This window comes from Helianthus annuus, chromosome 15 (assembly GCF_002127325.2).
Source record: "Helianthus annuus cultivar XRQ/B chromosome 15, HanXRQr2.0-SUNRISE, whole genome shotgun sequence".
Lineage (NCBI taxonomy): Eukaryota > Viridiplantae > Streptophyta > Magnoliopsida > Asterales > Asteraceae > Helianthus > Helianthus annuus.
Genome location: NC_035447.2, coordinates 120,061,149 through 120,069,782, shown reverse-complemented (window position 1 = coordinate 120,069,782; position 8,634 = coordinate 120,061,149). Strand labels below are relative to the sequence as shown.

The 8,634-nt window shown below is 36.7% G+C and overlaps 1 long non-coding RNA gene and 1 other non-coding gene across 2 annotated transcripts; one reads left to right on the top strand and one right to left on the bottom strand.

Moving 5' to 3' along the window:
- The first annotated feature begins 4,295 nt into the window (after positions 1 to 4,295).
- TRNAL-AAG lies at positions 4,296 to 4,376 on the top strand. Its single transcript has one exon. It is a non-coding gene; the product is annotated as a tRNA-Leu (tRNA).
- A 2,537-nt stretch (positions 4,377 to 6,913) lies between these two features.
- Positions 6,914 to 7,419, bottom strand: LOC110910231. Its single transcript, XR_002575949.2, has 3 exons — positions 7,344 to 7,419; positions 7,087 to 7,211; positions 6,914 to 7,006 (listed from the first exon to the last, which is right to left on the bottom strand). It is a non-coding gene; the product is annotated as an uncharacterized LOC110910231 (long non-coding RNA).
- Positions 7,420 to 8,634: the final 1,215 nt, after the last annotated feature.

The following is an 8,634-nucleotide window of genomic DNA, read 5'->3' as shown; positions in this document are numbered from 1 at the left end:
TTAAGAAAGGCCATAAAAGACCTTCATAAGACAGTTAAAGCAAGCCCTAGTAACTTGCAAATAAAACTAGTGTTCAACGGCCATGAAGGCCTAGCCAACCATAGGAACCTTAAGGGTTCCCAAAATCTAAACATTGTTTAAAATATTACAAAACATTAAAGTGTTTGCTAAGAAAGCTACGAATAAATGTCAGTTATCAGAGGGCTTGGAACCTTCACCCTTAGACTTCTTAGCTTTCTTTGTCTTCTTCACCTTCACAACTTCTTCACCACCAACTGCAGAGGTTTCCAAACCAGCGTCTTTCGAGGTTTCAGGCAGACTCGAAAGGGTATCATCACTGTCCCCGGAGTAAGACCTCTTCTTTGACAAGGAACCCAAAACCTCAGCACAAACCTTCTCATTCAACCCTTCAGGCTTCAATCCCTGTAAAACAGACAAAGGCTTACCAAAGCAGGAGGATACCTCATGAATATAAGGGTAAGTTAGCCTCTCCATCTGCTCAACAGAAGCCTTGAAAACATCAGAAGCCTCGGGGCGATACATGGGTGACTTCTCCAAAGGTTGCCCAGATTCATGAAGTTTATAGCCAGCAGTAAGGCCTTGATGCTTCCCCAGGTTCAGCAGCTTTGTGTAAACATCACCAAGGGCAGAGTTAAACTCCTTGGAATGCAAAAGGTAAGTCACAACCTGCTGGAACCCATGCTCGATCAACCATTGATTATCCGCAGTTACCTGACCAACCGAAGCTTTCAACCCCTCCTTTTCTTCACGAAAAGCCTTCTGCTGGACAGACAAGGCCTCTCGATCAGCCTTCAACTTCAGCAAATTAGCTTCAAAGCTTTTCTTCAGGTCACCCATCTCAATGGCATGCATCTTCTTCAAATCCTCAATCTCCTTCTTCCAAGCTGCCTCCTTCTCTGCAAACCCAGCCACTTCCTTCTTCATCGATGCAAGGGAGGATTTCATTTTGTCTTTCTTTTTAGAAAAATCCTCATACTCCCGCATCCTTTGGCGAAAGCGTGTAATCCCTTGGGGAAGCATGGCTGCAAGGTTGCAAGTAGTTAAAACCATGCGAGATAACATAGTGTCATCATCCATCTCAGCAATAGCTTCACGAACGGAAGGAGGAGCAAGATGACTAAGAGCATCTTCACAAACAGCAGCATCCTTAAAAGTGTCATCATTCTTAACCAACCAAGAAGGCACATAAGTGCCCTCAGGGTTCAACCCTTCAACGTCTCTGCTCGACGATTCTTGAACAGGGATAGCAACACCCTTCTTCCCTCAAACCTTTGCTCAGAGGTTCTCACCACAACATTTTCACCCGGAACAGTCGAAGCATCTTCAAACACAACATCGGACGTATCGTCACTCTTGATAAAGTCCAAAGCAGACATAACTGCCAAAAAGCAAACAAAGAAAAAATAAGCCACAATCAAGGTAAAATAAAAAGGCATAGGGAAAAAATGCATACCAAAGCCATTTCTCATTAACACCGGATCCCGATCGACTTTTGCCCAAATTTTACTAACCCCTAAAAGCACTAACAAATGTTCGGGAAAGGAACGAACCCTCGAAGGGCAACCCCGAATAGCAGAAAGAAAGGCATCGTTTAATTCAGACTCAGCAGGCTCCGGATCATTGAGAACAGCATCCGGACGCCTCCACACCATTTTGAATGGAACAATCGATTCAGAAACCCAGAAAAAGGTATCCTTCCAGGATCCAAGGGTTGTAACCATGGACGAAACAAGACAAGTATCAATCTTTGTTGTTTCAAATGTGAACCAATCGCCATTTTTGGCTAAACGAAAAAACCTCCGGAAAAGCAACAGGGAGGGATCATAACCAAGAGCACGACAAAGCACTTCAAAATGTAAAACCCTAGCCATCCCTTTTGGATGAACTTGCCCAAAGGATACTCGGTAATATTCAAGCAAGTTCAGAACGAAAAACGAAAAAGGGTAACGAAGGTTGGACCATTGAAAATGGCGACAATACAAAGCAATAAAACCAGGAATCGGTTTGTCAATAGAAACATCGCAAGCAGGGGCGGTCGGATTAAACTGTTTATCAATGCCATATTCAAGGCAAAACAGGTCTACTTCCTCTTGTGTCATCCGAGAGAATGACCTCGCTAAATCCTTAAGGGCACCCATGATAAGAACAAAGTAAAAGCGATAATGGAAGAGAGAAACTAACCTGAGAAGAGGAAAACGGTGAATGATTGCAAAGAAAGTGAAGAAACTTTACAATAGTTAAAACAAATAAGAGAGTAAAGTAGGGGCATTAAAGGTAAATAAGTAACTTCTGCCAATCCGCCGCCTGACACATGTCAAATCAACTGTCAAATCGATTAAAATTCAAAATTCAAAAAGTAACCGCCTCAAACCCTTCAAGCCTCCAAACAACGAACCCTTGAAGCCTTTACAAGACATGCATAAAAGTCAGAAGTCTTTGAGCATAATACCCCAAAAACCTCTGACTTGGGGGGCTGACGACGGGGGTAGCCCAAAGACAAATAAAATTATTAATATGCAAAGGGCTTAAAAGGTTGAAAGGTTCATCGGATGAAAAGCTGTATAATGAGTGAATCGAGGAACAGTAACTAGTCATGTCCACCAACTCATCTCACCAACTCACGCTCACCAACTCACAAAGTCAGAGCAGGTCTGTACAGGCACACCCTATTAACCAGGGGTCCAAAGCCTTGAACCCCAAAAGGGGAAACCCTCCATAAGCAAACAGGTTCCGCTAGTATGGTCCATACCATTTCGAGAGGTGTCTTCCACTATAAGAAGACAGCTCGAAGACACTTCCTGGACATTCCGAAAAGCAGAGATTCCTTAATCTCTTGTCATTCAAGAGTTCTTTGTCACCTCCAAATAACTCTTCGTCAGATTCATCTCATTTGCTTTCTTTTCTGAATTCGAGCTTGTCTCGAAGAAAGAACTTCAAAGCAAATATCTCAATCATACTAGTGAACCTCCTTCCACGTTTTGCAAACGTGGAGGGATCCCGCGACCTGCGTTAGGCAAAACTGAACCTTTCAGCCCTTTTGCCTGACCAGCTAAGCTACCATCCTTGGTCCCGTGTTTGTTGCATCAACAGTAGCCGAAACCTAATATCGTTTTGATGAAACGAACAAAGTTGCATAAAATAATTCATTACTTCAGCAAGTAAGTCGGTTTGGGTGAATTGATTCGTCGGTGACCTTGATGGATAATTTTGGAAGTCATTCAATTCAATGGTTTACTTGGGGCAATGCCTAGACTATCAAAAGGCTCTCCACTTGAGGGTCGTCTGAAAAAAAAAAAAGCTCGCTGAGCCGAGCCTAAGACAAAGTAAGTTGGATCGTTGGCTCGTTTAAAATAAAGCCTAAGTTTTAATATGTGTGTGTATACATACTATTATAATACATTTGAGGAGGACATGATTCTCTTTTCATTTAAATTTTTAAGCGTTTAAGGGGGTAAAATTGTTTTTAGTTTATTTTATTACGTTAATTATCTTTTACAGACACATGCCAATTATGTGATTATATACAAGAGGTATCGGGTTCGAGTCTTGAGAGTGACATATGTCATCCAGGGTAAGAACTCGGCATGGGGAAGTCACCGCGGAGCTAGCTTGGTCGGGTAACGGCTCCTGGAGTGAGATCACTCCGGCGGTTAGAAGGACCGTGCACTATCCCCGCCCCCCTACAAGAAAAGAAACTGGATAATATTGGATATAAATATTATAAATTAGTTTGGCTACAACTTCAGTTTTGTAGTTTTTAAGGTTATTAACGAATTTCTTTTAGAAATCTAATTATGTAAACAATCAACTTCCTGTTTAACGAAATTCTCAAAAATTGTTTTTAGTTATATTATTTCATATTTACTTTATATTATAAACTTTTATCACACCTTCAAATCTATATGATACTTCACTTCACTAATTAATTATTCAAGCACTTTACCAGTGCCTATATATGCTAGTGTTTTGTGTTTTCCGTTACATCATATGAACATCACCAAAGTGTGTATATATATACTAGTCTAAGAACCCAGTGCCGTTCTTACGTTTTCGGAGGTCCTAATCGAACTACAAAGTGGTGGCTCTTTTGCAAAAAAAAATTCAAGCATTGTATTTGAATATTTATTCAGTGTTCCAATGTAAGTTGTTGTATCACATTTGTGTCTACTTTCTCCACCTGTGTTTTTAAATAATTTTTTTTGTATGATGTGTTACTCTTGGTTAAGGGTTATGTAGATTTATCTTTTAATTTCTGTATGGAACAAAACAAATATGTCGAGATGGCCGAGTTAGTCTAAGGCGCCAGATTAAGGTTCTAGTCCGAAAGGGCGTGGGTTCAAATCCCACTCTCGACAATATAAGATCTTTTTTTAAATATTTTCTTTAGAATGCAATTGACTTTAGGAGACCCAAAATACAAAATCTTGAGGCCCTTAAAATTTGGAGGCCCTAGGCCTTTGCCTAGATCCACAAGCCCATTGGGCCGGCTCTGTAAGAACCCGCAATTTCGCGGGTGGCTTAATACAAACATTTTATTATTTAATAGTGTTACATAAACTATTAAAAGATTATTTTTTTATTTCTTGTTTGTAATTTCTTTTTTATTCTAGTTTTATGGTAATTTTTGTCTTAATTGTTTTTTTTAATTATATTTTTTTTGTTATAAATTTATTATGTTTATAATCTAATAAACAAAATTAAATTAAAATAACTGATTTATTAATTATGACATGGGTTTTATATATCCCACAATGGGCCCCTTGTGCAATTGGCGTTAATGTGGCGTGCTAAAGCCCATAGGGGCTTTATTCCACACTACCCATCCTAAATGAAAGACGCTACTGAATGGCACAACAGTTGACAAATGTAGCGGCAATTAACTAACTAAAAATAGTTATCTACAGTTGAACTAATATATTATATTACCAAACAGTGTTGACATAGTCTTTTGAATGAAAGACACGTCCCACTACTTATGTTAATATAAAATCACAATAAAGAGTAAAGAAAGAACAACAAAACATCACAAGTCATTAATGATTTCTTTATACACCACATTTGTAATCGCGTATTTTATATACGTGTCAACTTCGATAAGTTCATCATGAGTAAACGGGCCGATATGTTATATATGTGTAGCTTCTTGCTAATTTGAATAAAATTAAAGAACAAAAACTACATATGCAATATTGGAAAGAGACTTATTCCATCAATAATCAGAATGTGTCCTCTATTCCAAAAATCATGTATACTTTGAACTTTTTGGGTCAATCTTCTTACCTATTCTGATCTAAGAGAATCTGGATTTCTTCATGAAACTAAAATTAGAGATTTAGATTTTGTAGTGCTTACTCATGTATAATTCAACCTAGAGTATATCCATTAAAAAAATAACCACATGTTTTTTTATTAGTGAGACAACTTTTCAGAAATTGTTTGAAAACTAAAGTAATTAACTTTCTTAGCTACTCAAATAATTGAAACATATGAACTAAATAAATAAATACTAAAACAATTTGTAGTGCTAAATTACCAACTGAACACATTAACCAAATAAAACCAGTGATGCAAATGCTAGGAAGTCAATGCTACCTTCTAGCGAGCTACCATAGACGTGTCAGTATGATCATAAACTTCCGGCGGCGAATAGATGGTTGGATACGGAACTCGAGCTCCATATGGTGGCAACATAGATTGTAAAAATAAGTTACATAAGCATGCATCAGTATATCTATTAATCTCAAAATCTAACAAACAACTAACTAACTAACTCTGATTGATGATGATAAATGAGGAGTTGAAGACGCAACAATCGAGGGAAAGAATGGTGGAGGAGCTCCACCACCATAATATACCTAACAAAAAATGCGGAAACCTCCATAAGAATCAATGTCAATAATCATAAACTCAAGAACTATAAACAAACTCATTACATCACATCATACTATAAGTTCTTAGAAAATTATGGTAATCACCAAAATCTTACAGTTCTTAATCATCAAAAAGATTAATATATTAAAAGATTGATTATTTATGTCTTTTAAAGACAAACCATTTATTAAAATCTAACTCTTAAAATAAATTATGCGTTTAGTTTATCTTTAATGTGAATATACTTTTAGTTGCATCTAATCAATGATCAGGAAAGAGGTTGGCGTAATATATCACAGCAGATGAAAGTCTGATGCCTATTATTTCATGCATTTCATCCACATCGCCTATCCTATATACCGATTCTATACAAAATACAGCCTTCCGATGGGCATAAAACGCAGAAAAAAAACCATTATACAAATCATTGAAGCATATTCACATTTGTAACCTTTATTTTGGTATGAATCAAGATGTTATTGACTGCAAATCTAATGTTAATGGCTGCAAATCTGATGTTAATGGCTGCAGTTATGTCTTCAAATATCATGTTAAATGTTTTTTTTTGTATTCCAAACAAATCATACTGCAATATATGTACACATATAGCACACCGTAAAATACCAGCAGCTTGAGTCTTGTGGGAACGTCCAACTTGTCGTACAACAATTGAAATGAATGGAACAACAACCAAAGCCAATACTAAAAATAGCAAAAAATGCAAGTTATAAGAAACATGTTGGAACCGCTAGAATCATGAAAGTTTATTTTTTAATTGCAATGTCTGTATTACATGTTAGCTTCCACGACGTAGCAAACATGAACTCGAGACCGATGAACGCAGTAGAAAGATTCCGGAGAATCTCGGAAACATTTGAAGTTGCAGCTCTGTTTTTAATGATTTGGGTATCTTCAGAAAGCCTGCTAAGAAGCTCTCCTGTTCGTGTAACATCGAAGAAGGCTATTTCCTACGATCACGTTAAAAAATATCAAAAAAGGAAGAAAAATACATCTTTTTGCTAAGAGGTGTGTGAATAGGTTCTTTTGCAATGTAGCAACGATTCTTTCACTTGCAGAAGAAAATAACCATGCTCGAAGTGCTGTGCAGATGGAACTGAAAACAGCAAATGAGTCAAAATTATTAACAGAAGATACTATTAAAGATCAAGGTACTAAGGTATAAAATGTCGATACCCGATAATGACAATCAAGAAGATTCCAAGAATGGTTCTATTGACTTTGCTTACAGCTTCACTCTTCTATTCAGGTGTTTGGAGATCACCCGAAACGATATCGATTATCGTCCTGCCAAACCGTGGCTGCAATGTAAATAACAAAAGTTGCTTAACCATATAATCATATCCTAAAATTACGCATAATTCATGCATTTTGATACACTCATGGTTCATATGCACATTTCAAATTTTAGAGAGGAAAAGATGTAGACATACAATCAGTATACTCGATGTAGACGCAATCAACAACGTTATAGTACCAATAATCAATTTCCCCGCCTCGAGTTTTGCCTGTATAATAATAATTTCTTAACATCTAAATAAATTCACAAACACAACATAGTTACATATTTAAAAGCCGTTTCAACGACACAATCGTAAAGTAATATAGCATCCACTTACCAGAGCAAGCACTCTAACATAGCTCACATTAGCAGCCTGTTTAATTTCCAGCAACCAAATTAGAATTATGTTTCTCTCAGGCATTTCATCAAACACCTAGTATGCGTAAACTAAAACTCAAAAAATAAAAAAATAATAAATAAATAAATAAATAATTACTGGCACTGCATCTCCATCTCTAAGTTCAAGATCCCCCTGATCATCATTTTTCCTTAAACCCTGTAAAATTCAAGATTACACATCTTCATGTTGGTCTAAACATACCCAAAATTTAAAAAATGTATATATACATAAACATATATTATAACTCAATAATTTAATAACTCATCCGCATTACAGTTCAAATTAGTGAGAAAATAGAAGTGGAACATTCAATTTAACAGTTGTATGATACTTACATTCCTGTTAAGAAGTGGAGTTCTTTCACCTCTCATACCATGCATATCACCACCATGGAATCTCTCCATTACTGTGAGAAATTAGAATTGTCAATATTGTCAACAGTTTTGATAGTGAATCATCTGAAAACAGAAAAGCTAATAACTGCAAATCTAATGTTAATGGCTGCAAATCTGATGCTAATGGCTGCAATTATGTCTTCAAATATCATGTTAAATGTTTTTTTTTTGTATTCCAAACAAATCATACTGCAATATATGTACACATATAGCACACTATAAAATACCACTTTAGTCATAGCATTTAAAATGCAACAAACTTGAATCTCATATGACCCGTTACCCGACAAAATAAGTTAGAACCCGTTTTGACCCGAACCAAATTGAATCTTTTTTTAACAGCCCACTTGACCAGAACCTGTCTGACCTGAACCCTGGTATGACCCGTTACACATTTTTATTTAAACATATAACATCATAATCATGCAATTAAGAAGCGACCAAGAAATTTCAAGTATTTAAGAGAAACCATGATCATTAATTCATTACCTTGGGACTTTACATCCAAATGGTTGCCACCTCCATTTTACAAAGTCATCAAAAACTTTGTGTACATAATGGCACGAACCAACTGGATTCCATCCAGGTTCGACTTAGGCGTATAAAAAGATGTTATCCAACACACCTTACTTAACATGTGTTTCGAT